General features: G+C 35.4%; 1 protein-coding gene across 5 annotated transcripts in view; it reads left to right on the top strand.

The window, feature by feature from the left end:
- Window positions 1-11,976, top strand: part of MYCBP2 (MYC binding protein 2) — a 276,794-nt gene that overhangs the window by 213,753 nt on the left and 51,065 nt on the right. The window lies entirely within an intron of this gene.

The raw sequence follows: 11,976 nt of genomic DNA, 5'->3' as shown, positions 1-11,976 counted from the left end.
AAAAAAAAAAAATATATATATATATATATATACATATATATATATATATTATGTATAGAAGACTGTATTTACTAGTTCTTGCTTATTCTGATAAGTCACCACTATGTACTTACTACTGTCCTTGAGCACTTTAGTACATCCTCATTTGAGATAATGTCTCCATTTTACAGTTAAAGAAACGGAAGCTTAAAGAGGATAAATGATATGCCCTAGAAACATACATAGTAAATGGTAGAGTCAGAACATGAGCCCAGTTCTCCTGACTACAAAGGAGGCCATGTTTTTAAATATCTAGCTTTGCCTACTAATAAATAATGTAAAAATCTGTTCTTTAATATATAGTTTTTAAATTTCCGTTTCCATTTGGTTCTAGCATCCAGAGTATTAGCTTTGTTTGGATTGGTTGTTTTCCCCTTCATAGTTTAAGAATGTAGCATGGTTTAAAAGGAAAAGGTTTCCTAAATACTGTAACTCAAGTTCCCAGCTAAGTAGATGACATACATAAAGTAGGGACATACGTAAACTGCTCCACATGTCAACTTAAAGAGCATTATTAATCAGTATTTCTTTAGGTTTTTTTTCCCCTGAAGCATAGGGGTTTTTTTAATTAATCTTTGGTATTGAAAATAATTTGGCACATTAAATTTTTTAAGTTGAAAAATTATACATGCACACATACATATATACATACAAATTACTTCAACTGTTATTCTAGTGAAATAGAATAATTATAGAAATAAAAGTCACACATTTTCCTTGTCTTACCATATTTATATGTGTGCAAAGGCATAAGAGAGAAGAGAGATGTACTGTATATAAACTTTTCCTTTACTGTTCCATAATTTACTTTTTTATTTCAAAAGTATTTATGTAGGTTTTAGAATTGGTAAGCAATTTGGCAGTAAGTTTCTAGTGGACTGAGGTGGGGAATGATATAGGTGCCCGCTTTCTTTTAAGAATATTACATTCTATATTTTCATTATCTTTCCTCATTTCTTTTGAAAGCATCATTTTATTTAAGTCCCATGTCCTCTGACAATATCTTACACATCATAAGCATTCAGGGAGTATTTATTGACTGTAAATGCCTAAGATGATCATTTCTTCAGTGTAAACTATGAGTTTAAGATCATGTGTTTCTTTTTATCTTATGATTGATATTCCTGTCTTTATTCAGAGTACATCTTCAAAATAGAGGAAGAATACTTCAGTAGTAATTAAATTTAACTATAATGTGATGATGTGATATCTAATAATTCTGAGTTTGTACTGATGGAATTTTATGAAAGAGCCTCCAGCTGAAAAACTGTATTTCACGTGACTGTGTTTAATATAAACATTTTCTAGCTACTGTCCAAGGAGCTAAATAATTTGCTTTTATTTTTTTTGTAGAAAAAAATGGTAAATAGAACATTAAGACGGTTTACGATTCTCCCAGAGATTTTAAATATGTAACATATAATATATATATCAAAGTATGTTATACTTTCAAGCCCAGATATGAGAGCTCTAGGTTACTTTGCAACGAGTTTTTCTGTTATACCCATAATCACATTCTCAAATGAGACAAAACTTTTGCTAAATGTGACAAAAGAGTTCACCTGAGTATCTGCATGCCAATTGGTTTGTGTTCAAGAATACTAACATATACTAAAGCACTGTGTTTACTTACTTAGCTTATAAAGATGTAGTGATGGAAAGACATTAAGCTCAGATTTCCTCTCCAGCCACTTATTTAGTTAAGTTACTTGATGCATTTGAGCCCTTTTTACCTCATCCATAAAATGAGGTGCCTAATAAACGTTATCTGTTGATATTGATATTGCCTTTTGATGCAAACGTTTAACATCTCTCATGCTCCAAGGAAAAGTGGAGGAAATCAGTCTCAGAGAGAGCAGTCTATTCTCTGTGGAGTGAGTTGCAGGAAAGGCACAAATGAGGTTTCCTAGCTACTCCTCAGTACATTTTCACAGCTTTACTTCATTATTTGCCTTGAGATTAATTCTTCATATGTTAACACTACATTCAGATGTTAGTATGAATATCAGTATAAAAGCCAGGTTTTTTTCTAAGACTTAGACTTCATTTTTATCCTGGATTATAATCCCAGCCCAGAATCTGTCTACTTATTTGCCTGCCTGGTGTGAGCTGTGGTGTGGATGGAGCCCTTGACTTGGGAAGGAGACTTGTGTTTTAATCTCTGTTCTCCCTCCAGTTAGTTTTGTGACACTAAGCTGATTTCTCAGACCCTTTTCCTCTTCATAATTTTTGTTAAGGAAAATTAAAAGATGATATCAACAAAGATTTCGTAAAATCAAATAGTCAAGTGCAGTAAAATTTTTCATACTTGAACCGATAGCATCTGTCACAATGGCCAATATATTTATTTCAGTTCGGGCTCTAACATCTCTAGCATCCCTACAAATCCTTGTCATTTCAGTCATGGGCCAGAATATATCTTGACTCAGTGTCTCCATCTTCTCTGTGGTAGGAAAGCTTTGACCCATGTTCCTTTCCCTCTTCGTCAGCCCTCACTTCATCCTAGGAATTTAGACCACAGAGAACGCTGTTGTTGTTTATAAGACAGTGTGCCCGAGTGCATCTGTTTGCTTTCTCCTGACCAGATCTGACCTTTCGTCTCTCCCTTTGCTCCCATCTCCTTATTGGCTACTAAATTTATTCCACCCTTTATTACCATTTTTCTTCAGATGGGTCATTTATTCTTCCATCATCCATTTACCTGCGTTTGTTAAATATCTAGTCTAGGCTAGGCTATAGGGAGCAATAACGTAAAGAAAATATTATCACTGATCCTGAAGGGCTTTTGGAATACTGAGGAAGGCAGCCATGTTGAAAAAAATGATGGCATTATTTTAAGTCTGCAGGAGCAATATTCACAGGATGCATTGGAAACATAGGAGAAAAAGCTGCTGACTCAGCTAGGAAAGGTTAGAGAAGGCATTAGATAAAGAGATGGCCCCTAATCAGAGTGTTGAAGGACTCATAGGAATTTATCAGGCAGCAGTGGGGGTGGGGAAGGAAGTTACAGATGTATTTCCTCTCTAAGAATAGCATGAGCTAAGTTTTGGGGATCCACTGACTCAAAAATATTTATTGACCACCATCTACATGTCAGGCACTCTTCTAAGTACTGGTCATGCAAAGAGTCCAGTTTGGGAGGCTTTCACAGTAATCCAGGTGAGACACGATGGTGGCTTTACCAGAGTAGTAGCCAAAGAGATGGTATTAAATCATGGAATACTGGATATATTTTGAAGGGGAATCAACAGGATTTGCCTAAAGATTGAATAAGCAATGAGAATACCAAAATAGTGGAGGGCAAATCTAAGATTTTTGCCTAGGCATTTGGAAGAATGTGATTTCCATTTTATATGGGAACTGTAGGAGAACTAGGTCTGGGGGGCAATAACAGAGGCTTAATTTTGGACATTATATTGGTAAGCTACTGTTGCATAATAAACCACCCCAAAACTTAATGACTTAAAACAAGCACTCTTTGCTCACAATTCCGTGGGTTAGCAGAGTAGGCTGGGCTCAGTTGGGTGGTTGTTGTGATCTTGCCTGGGATCCTTCATGCATCTGTAGGTCAGACAGGTATTTTTTCCTTGGGGATTGGCTGGCATGAAAAGGGTGACTAGGCCAAATATCTCTTGTCATTCAGTGAGTTAACCTGGGTTTGTTTGCATGGACACTGCAGGATTCTGCGAAAACAAAAGCATGCACAGTCTTTTGAGGCTTAGGCTTGACACTGACACAGCATCACATATGCCATACTCTGTTGGTCACAGCAGGACACTTATGTTCAAGGATGGAGAAGTAGACTTCACTTCTTGATTAGAGTTGCTGCAAAGGGGCATGGTACAAGGATAGGAATAATTGTCACCGTGTTTGCAAATGATCAGATATGTTAAGTTTGAGGTTCCTTTTAAGTCCAGTGGAGATATCAAGTTGAGATCGATGTAAGACCCTGGAGTTCATGGGAACTGTCTGGGCAGGACACATAAGTTGAGAGTTCACTGGCTTATAGCAGAGTAATTTGAGAGTTGCCCTAAGGGTGGATTAAAGCAGCAGGAAAGTAGGTATAGGGAGAAAAGAGAAGATGCCTAAAGACTGAGCGCTGGGGCACTTCAGGGTTTAGACATGGGAGAGAGGAGGAGAAATCAGCAAAAGAGACTGACAGGTGGCCATAGAAATAGGAGGAAAACTGAGTCAGTGTGGTGTTTCTGGAAGCCAAGTGAAGAAAGTATTTCAAGGAAATAGTGACAAACTGTATCAGATGTTGCTGATGGGTCAGATAAAGTGAGGATTGAGAATGGACCATTGGATTTAGCAACGTGGAGGTCACTGATGATCTTGATGAGAGCAGCTCTAGTCGGATGAGATGCCAAAGCTCCATTAGAGTGGGCTCAAGAGAAAGGGGGGAAGAGAAATTGGAGACAGTTATTATAGATAAATTTGTCAAGTTTTACTGTAAAGGGAAGGAAAACACATAAAGTGAAACCAGGGCAGAGGATGTGAGATCTGGAGAGATTTTTGTTTGGTTTGGTTTTTAATGGGGAAAAGGTAACATCAGGGTTGTTTTTTAATGAGAATGATCCAATAGAGAGAAAAATTGCCGATGTAGGAGAGAGGGGAGGATTGCTGGAACAGTATTCATCCGTGGGAGAGGGGAGAGGATGTAGCACAAAGGGGAAAGGTTGGCCAAGTAGGAGCAGAAATAGGTGATCCATCGTAACAGGAGAGGAAAGAATGTGTAGTGTTAGCAGCTTGAGAATGTTGTCCATTTGTTTTTTGTTTTGTTTGTTTTCTCAGTAAAATAGGAAGCCATCATCAGCTCAGAGTTAGCATGGGGAAAGTGTTGGTGGTTTGAGGAAAGAGAAGATATGAAATGGTAATCGCTAACACATAGCAGTCATTTACCACATAACAGGTACCATTTTAACCACTTCAAATGAATCAACTCATTTGATTATGTTAGGAAACATGATTCACTTGAGAAACTTGATGCGTTTGTAGCTTAGAGTGTTAGTGTCCTAGTGGAGGTTTCTTACACTAGTGAGGGCGGGGCACATCATGAAGAGTCTTGTAAGCCACTCTTAGTAGTTTAGACTTTATCCTGTGAGTAAAGTGAGTAAAATGGAGGGAGCAGATAAAGGCATATATAGTTCTGCAGAATTTTAAACAAAAAGAATGATATGCTCAGTCTTACATTTGTGAAAGATAACTAAAAATATTATGAAAAAGGTTCTGGAGAAAGGGAGAGCGTTAGAGGCAGGGATTCCAGAGAAGAGCTGAGTAGGGCTTATACTAAGGTGAATTACAGTGGACCTATAGAAGAAGGGACAAGTTTAGAAACACGTAGGCAGTAAAATTGTACAGGTCTTGCTAATCACAGTTGAAGGAGCCAGTCTAGAATGGCGTCCAGTTTTCTGTCTTTGTTTTGAAAGATTATATGCTTACCTAATGCCAATACACAGAATAAAAAGCAGATTTTAAGAAAAAATGAGTTCAGTTGGGTAACTTAGCCTCCAGTAAGCTGTAATATAATTCGAATGTGGGAAACATACTTAGCATTTCCATAACTGAAGATGGCATTGTTGACTGACAGTTTGAAAATACATCATTACAGATTTTCATCCATCTTCCTTTCTGCATTTGTGTCATATGGATGAATGTTATATTCTAGTGAAAAGCTTATTTCTATTTTAGCCTTAAGTTGGAAATTTTGTTCTAGCTGTCATTCTTTTATAATTCATTTAGTATACTAACATTTACATAAGTAAATTTTAGTTCCTATTCTGTGTCTTAAGCTCTTTTTCTTCTGATACATTTAGTAGGATTCCACATTCTGTTAGTGCTTATACATATCTACATTTATGTGTACATATTTTTTAAGATATAGAAAGAAACCTAATTCTATAGATCCATCACAAACAACGCTAATAACATTTTGTCAAGTTTACAGTAGAATGACAGGAACAGTGTTTCTGACTTTCTTCACTCAATTTAAACCCTGGTAATTGTACATTTGCATTCTTCTCTGAATAGTACTACAGATATTTTGACAAATAGACTCTTAACACAGGCAGTAAATGGTTAAGCTTAACTTACAATTCAGATATTCTGGAAATTACTTATTTTAAAACTATTTATTTTTAAAAATATAAAAAACTTGTTTATTGATTATTGAGGAGACAATATATAAACTATACCTTCACCCTGGCCAAAAGATGTGAGCAACCTAACAACATGCAGATAAGAAATAAGTACAATTAAGTATAAGTATTATTCCCACATCTGTCTATCGATGTTTTGGAGGATTTAGAATAAGGTGATAGTGATGATAATTTCGTACTCTAGCCAGCAGCTGCCTGGACTGACAGCTTTAAATGCAAATTCACTGGGTATAATCCGAAGAAAATGTAAACACTTACTGGAAAAGATACACACACTCCAGTGTTCATAGCAGCATTGTTTATAATTGCCAAGGTATGGAAGCAACCTAAGTGCCATCAACAGATGAATGGATAAGAAGATCATTACTTCATTGTTGACGCAAACCTGAAAGAGTTTACGCCCCTTTCTAAATCTCAGAACTGCAGTTTTGTGTACTGCCACCAGATGGTGACAGGTGCCTTGATTCTTCCAGTGTATTGTCCCAATAACAAGGTCAAGGTCCTGCCTGATACAGCAAAACCACAATTTGTCTTTGTCCAACTGAAATGAGAATGCTTTCCTTATTAAAAAGAAAAGTTATACTGTTTTATTATTATCATTAGCCTAGGGAATAATTTTTTAAAATACAATTTACAATGAGCTCAGTGTTTCTATGACTAGAGAATGAATGAAGTACCCCAGGGAACTTGATACTCGGGATTTAAAACAAAGAAAACAAAGAATAAATGACATGTAAAGAACCGTATTGTTAATAAGGGGATACTTTATACCAAACAAACAACGTTGACTTCAAATGAGTACTGGAGGAAAAAATCCAGCTTTTTATATTGTTTTAAACATTATTCTCCTTAGTTAACTATATTATGACAAATCAAAATTCTACAGACATTAATTTAATAATTGATTGTTTTATCTATAAAGCAAGGTAAAAAGGAGCATGATTAATCTTCGTCAGATGTCTAAAAGTTGATCAGTTTTTTCTTCTGTGCATAGATAGCAAAGTATCTCTTAAGTAGTACTTCCATTTTTAAATTGAAAGATATAAATCTTTTAAAAAGTTAACTATTTCAAAGTATTTTAAACATAAGCTTGTGACAATTAAATGTCTAGAACAAGTGTTGTGTGAAATCACAGCATACTGTATTTAGGCATTTAACAGTAACCTTTTGTAGACTTTCAAAAGATGTTTCTTTCATCTTATTCACTCTGAATCATACCTGGGAATCCAGTCTCTTTAGGTTTTGTAACATATTGGAAAGACTTCAAGGATGATTTGGCTTCAAAACTTTTTCCAGGAGTTTGTCCTTAAACCTCTAACATCTTATCTAATAAGTGTCCATGTAATTTTGTGCATTTATGTTACGGGTGCTTTTAATTAAGAAAGTATTCTGATTTCCTGCTCCTGTGTCCTCCTGCTTAAGCCCAGTCTTCACAGATTTTAGTGACCAAGCTACGAGACTGTATCCTTACATTGGCAGTTTGAATCGTCCTTGAATTCCAATCAAAAGCTGGCACTCTCCTAACTGACATTTTCAGTGAGAGTTGCAGAGTAAGTATTATATGAGATTGAAATAGTTTAAGACCTCATTTTGCAGTTCCTGGTGCTTTGAGTTTTACACACTTTAAAAAGAAGAATGCTCAAAAATATTAAAATTTTAACATTTCTTTAACTTAGAGGAGCATGACTTGTTGGCATGTGTCTCCGTCCCTCCATCCACTCCTACCATTCTCTCTTGAACCAACTACAGGGGATGTTTGCAGTTGTCCTTATCCACAGAAACTGCTCTATTCAGATTTTGACTTTTGTTTTGCTAAGTTCAACTGTCAGCTCTAAGATTTCATTTTACTTGCTCTGTTGGCAGTGTTTGACAGGATTGATCTTTCTCTTTTCCTTGAAACGCCTTCTTCCTTTGCCTGCTGGATATCTCCTACCTCAGCTGTTCATGTCCAATCTCTTTTCTACATCCTCCTCTATTCTGTATTCCTAGGACTGTCCCAGGGGTTTGGTCTCTTCTAGGCCTTGCTACCTAAGTTGTCTTATCCAGGCATGGAGTATTACCCAACATCTGCGTGCTTATTACTCTCAGGTTTATCACCGCTCCATCTAGGGTGTATTTGTTCATTGTCTCTCTCCTTTTACTGGAAGATAAGCTCCGTAAGAGTAGGGACTTCATTTCTGTTCATCATTTTATGCTCAATTCCTAGGACAATGTCTTGACACATAATACATACTCAGTACCTTATATGGAAGGATTCGTGGTTTTATGAATAGTTCATCTTTAATCTTGGCCGTAATAATGAATCAGTCAACTATTACTTTTTCTGTTTTGAGAAAAGTGTGTGTTGTATTCGTTTTTTTAATTTCAATAATGTTAAGAAAGTTATCTCCTTATTACCTGAATTTATTTCAGTTCACTTGATTACATTTATTTTCATTGCCATGAGTTAAAATTTTAAATAGTGGATTTATTTTCAGATTTAGATAGAGATTTTTTTTTAGCATACTGCTTTTGAAAGACCACTTTAAAGGTTCTGTTAATTTTTTGAAAAAAGATAATTTTTTTTAATTTTAAGTACTTCATTTTCTTCATGGTGAATCATTAATGTGTCTAACATTTTCAGTGACTTGTAAATCTTTTTTGCTTTGTTTGTGTTGTGAGACTTTTTATAATTTGGTATCTCAGTAATAAGATCGACAAAACAAACACTAAATATTGGGATTAGCACTAACATTTTTTACTGAGGATGGACTCAGAAAAGTAGTTGACCATAAATGTCAACTTGGGTCCATTCTGAGATACATACTGGAAAAATTATAGTCATGTGTCCATACAGAAAACCAGGTGACAATAGGTTAAACTGTAAGTAGCATCTCTTTATCTCCCACTATTTACAAAAAAAAATTACTTATAAACTTTCATTTATAAGTAAGTGAGCACCAAATTAAAGAAAACTGAGTTAAAGAAATATTAGTCTGAAAAGAAATGCTCAAATTTGATTTATCAGTGCTATGAATGTTATTTAACTTTCAGGTAACACATTTGGCGCTGTCGTTGTTAGTCTAAATTAATTAATTTGACCTTTGTATTCAGTTTTTAATTTTAGAGAAATAATAAACTTGCTGGAAAATTTAGCAGAATATAAACATTTTAATAAGTTAGTAGTCGCGCATACCATTTGAAATGCTTTGTTTCTGCTTGTGTTCTCTGCTAAATTTTTTTTCCATTGAATCTGTGCTGCTTCTTTGCCAATGTTTTCCACTGTAGAATCTCCATCTCGCAACCTTGCTTCTCGTGAGCGCATTTACAAAAATTATGGTGTAGCTGGGCCTGCCTCTGCTCTCTCATCTCTGTCTCACAAACTGAAGGGTGGGTATGCGTGCCTTCACGGATGGGCCATTCTTAATAAACCTAGGAGGTTTCAAGCAAGAAGTTTTAGTTCACCTCAGTCATTTTCATCTCATTCCATTTAAGATTAAAGTTTATAATTTTATTTAAAATTTGATATTTTGGGGTAATTTGTGATGTATCTGTTCAATATTGTATTGATTATCCTAATTGATATGCCTGTTTACTATCTGTAGGTTAAATAGAACTTGCTTAATTTCAAACCTATATGAGATATTAAATAAAATAAGTATGTAGAAATAAATGCCTTTGGGGAATTGTAACACCATTATTACCAAAACGAGGTGGTATACGTGTAAGCCGTAAAGCGCATTGTGATCTATAAGAATATAGTATCTCATGTGACAGGTTAGTCTTCAACTCATTTTTTCTGTTAGGTAATGTAAAAATCATTTTCCTGTTTTAGTTTTTTTATGAGAAACAGTTTGATAATTAAATTCTTTAGTTTACCTTAGTTTTCAGGGCTGTCCTGTCTGGCATGAGTCTTCCTTATAGTATTTTCTTAGCTGCTTAGTTTTAATACTTTGAACTTAGAAATGTTTAAACTATTGACAATTGATAAAATGCCAGACGATTTTAAAATATGCTCTGGTCTTATAAAATACTGTAGATACCTAATCACATATTTTTGTCTTAGTGTAATGTTTAATTACACTTTTAAAACCTTGTATTCCTAGAAATGAGTGAAACAGTTTTACATTTCTCCTTTGTGCAGTTGACAGTGATACTGTATAATATTGTAGTATAATTATAGAACCTGATCTCTGTAGTATATAGTCTTGTGTAACCTGATATATAGTATATACTATGGCATATCATATTACAGTAGATTATTATATTATGATTATAGGGTGGTATTATATAACCTTTTATTTATAATTTTGGCATAAAAATATGCAGGTTATTAATGAATACCTAATATTTAATATTTTTACTAATCTGTTTGAATGTACTAAATTCTTATCCTGTCCTGTATTATTTTTTCTTTAGAATCTTTTGAGATTAAAAAAAGTGTCCATTATTGCTTAAACTTACATATGATAAACATTAAACAAAATTAAGTGATGAATGTGAAAGTATTTACGATCTTAAAGCTTTTTAACAAATTGTGTTGATATTTATTGATACTTAAAGCAGCCACATGACCATTTTTAGTAATACTGCACGCCCCAAAACTTTTGAAACCCAAATGAAGAAGATAAACATCAGTTAGTTAGTATGTGTGTTTACCACACTTAACTAACTTGACGTATTTGTTTTTTTAAAATATATGAAATATATTTTGGAAAAGTAAATTTTTTCAGCGGGATTTAATTGTAATGTGACATCTTGGGAAGAAATAATTTTGCATTATTTACGTGCCTAGACTCCAACAGGTATTCAGCTGTCACCACTTACAGATCTTAAAAAAATATTTACCATTACTTGAAGCATAGAAATAAGGTATACAGCTACCATACTCTCTGACCCTCTCTATGTAACAAACATTTTTGCTAGCACGTGACAGGAGGTGTTTCTGATATTTGGAAGATTCAATTGTTTAGCCAGTCACAGTGGAGATTCCTTTATGAGGAATTGTGCATCATTAATTACAAAGCAAACCTCTTTCAATTCACGAATTAATCTTGTAGAGAGAGGGGTGCCAGATATTAAAGATTTACTGCTTATTTGTCTAGATTCAGCATTACGTATGGTTCAGCTCATGAAATAAATGTGACGATGAAGGCATTTCCAGCTCTCAGAGTAATAACGAAAACTAGTGCTCCAGACATCAGTCACTCCGGATTAGTGGCCGGGACTAAGCTGATGCTTGGTTCTACCAAATGCAATATATTGGTTTATAAAATCTGACCGTCACACAACAATGGCTACTGTCGCCTCTGCCCTGTGGCCATGGGAGCCCTAAAAGTAAAAAGTGAGTTTTCAGAGAATCTGAAGATTTGTGACTAGCAGAAGGGAAAGAAACTAAGAAAATAGGAATTTGTTTTGCTCATTTAACAAAAACACTTAACTTTGCCGACCCATTCTTGACATGACATCAGTGGAGAGTAGTAATGAGCAAAAATACCAGCCCTTGCAGGCCTTCCATGAGGAGGCAGATGCCATGGCAAAGCTCTCTTGACGGATAGGTTAACTAGGCTGTGACTCTACGCACACACATTGCAGGCAAGCCCCAAAACACGTTTCTACTTTATCCACATTTGTTCATATCCCTGTAAAAAGGAAAAAGAGGGCTTCCCTGGTGGCGCGGTGGTTGAGAATCCGCCTGCCGATGCAGGGGACACGGGTTCGTGCCTCGATCCGGGAGGATCCCACATGCCGCGGAGCGGCTGGGCCCGTGAGCCATGGCCACTGAGCCTGCGCGTCCGGA

The sequence above is a fragment of the Physeter macrocephalus genome, chromosome 13 (assembly GCF_002837175.3).
Source record: "Physeter macrocephalus isolate SW-GA chromosome 13, ASM283717v5, whole genome shotgun sequence".
NCBI lineage: Eukaryota > Metazoa > Chordata > Mammalia > Artiodactyla > Physeteridae > Physeter > Physeter macrocephalus.
The sequence above is the reverse complement of the archived record's forward strand: the minus strand, read 5'-3'. Positions and strand labels throughout refer to the sequence as shown.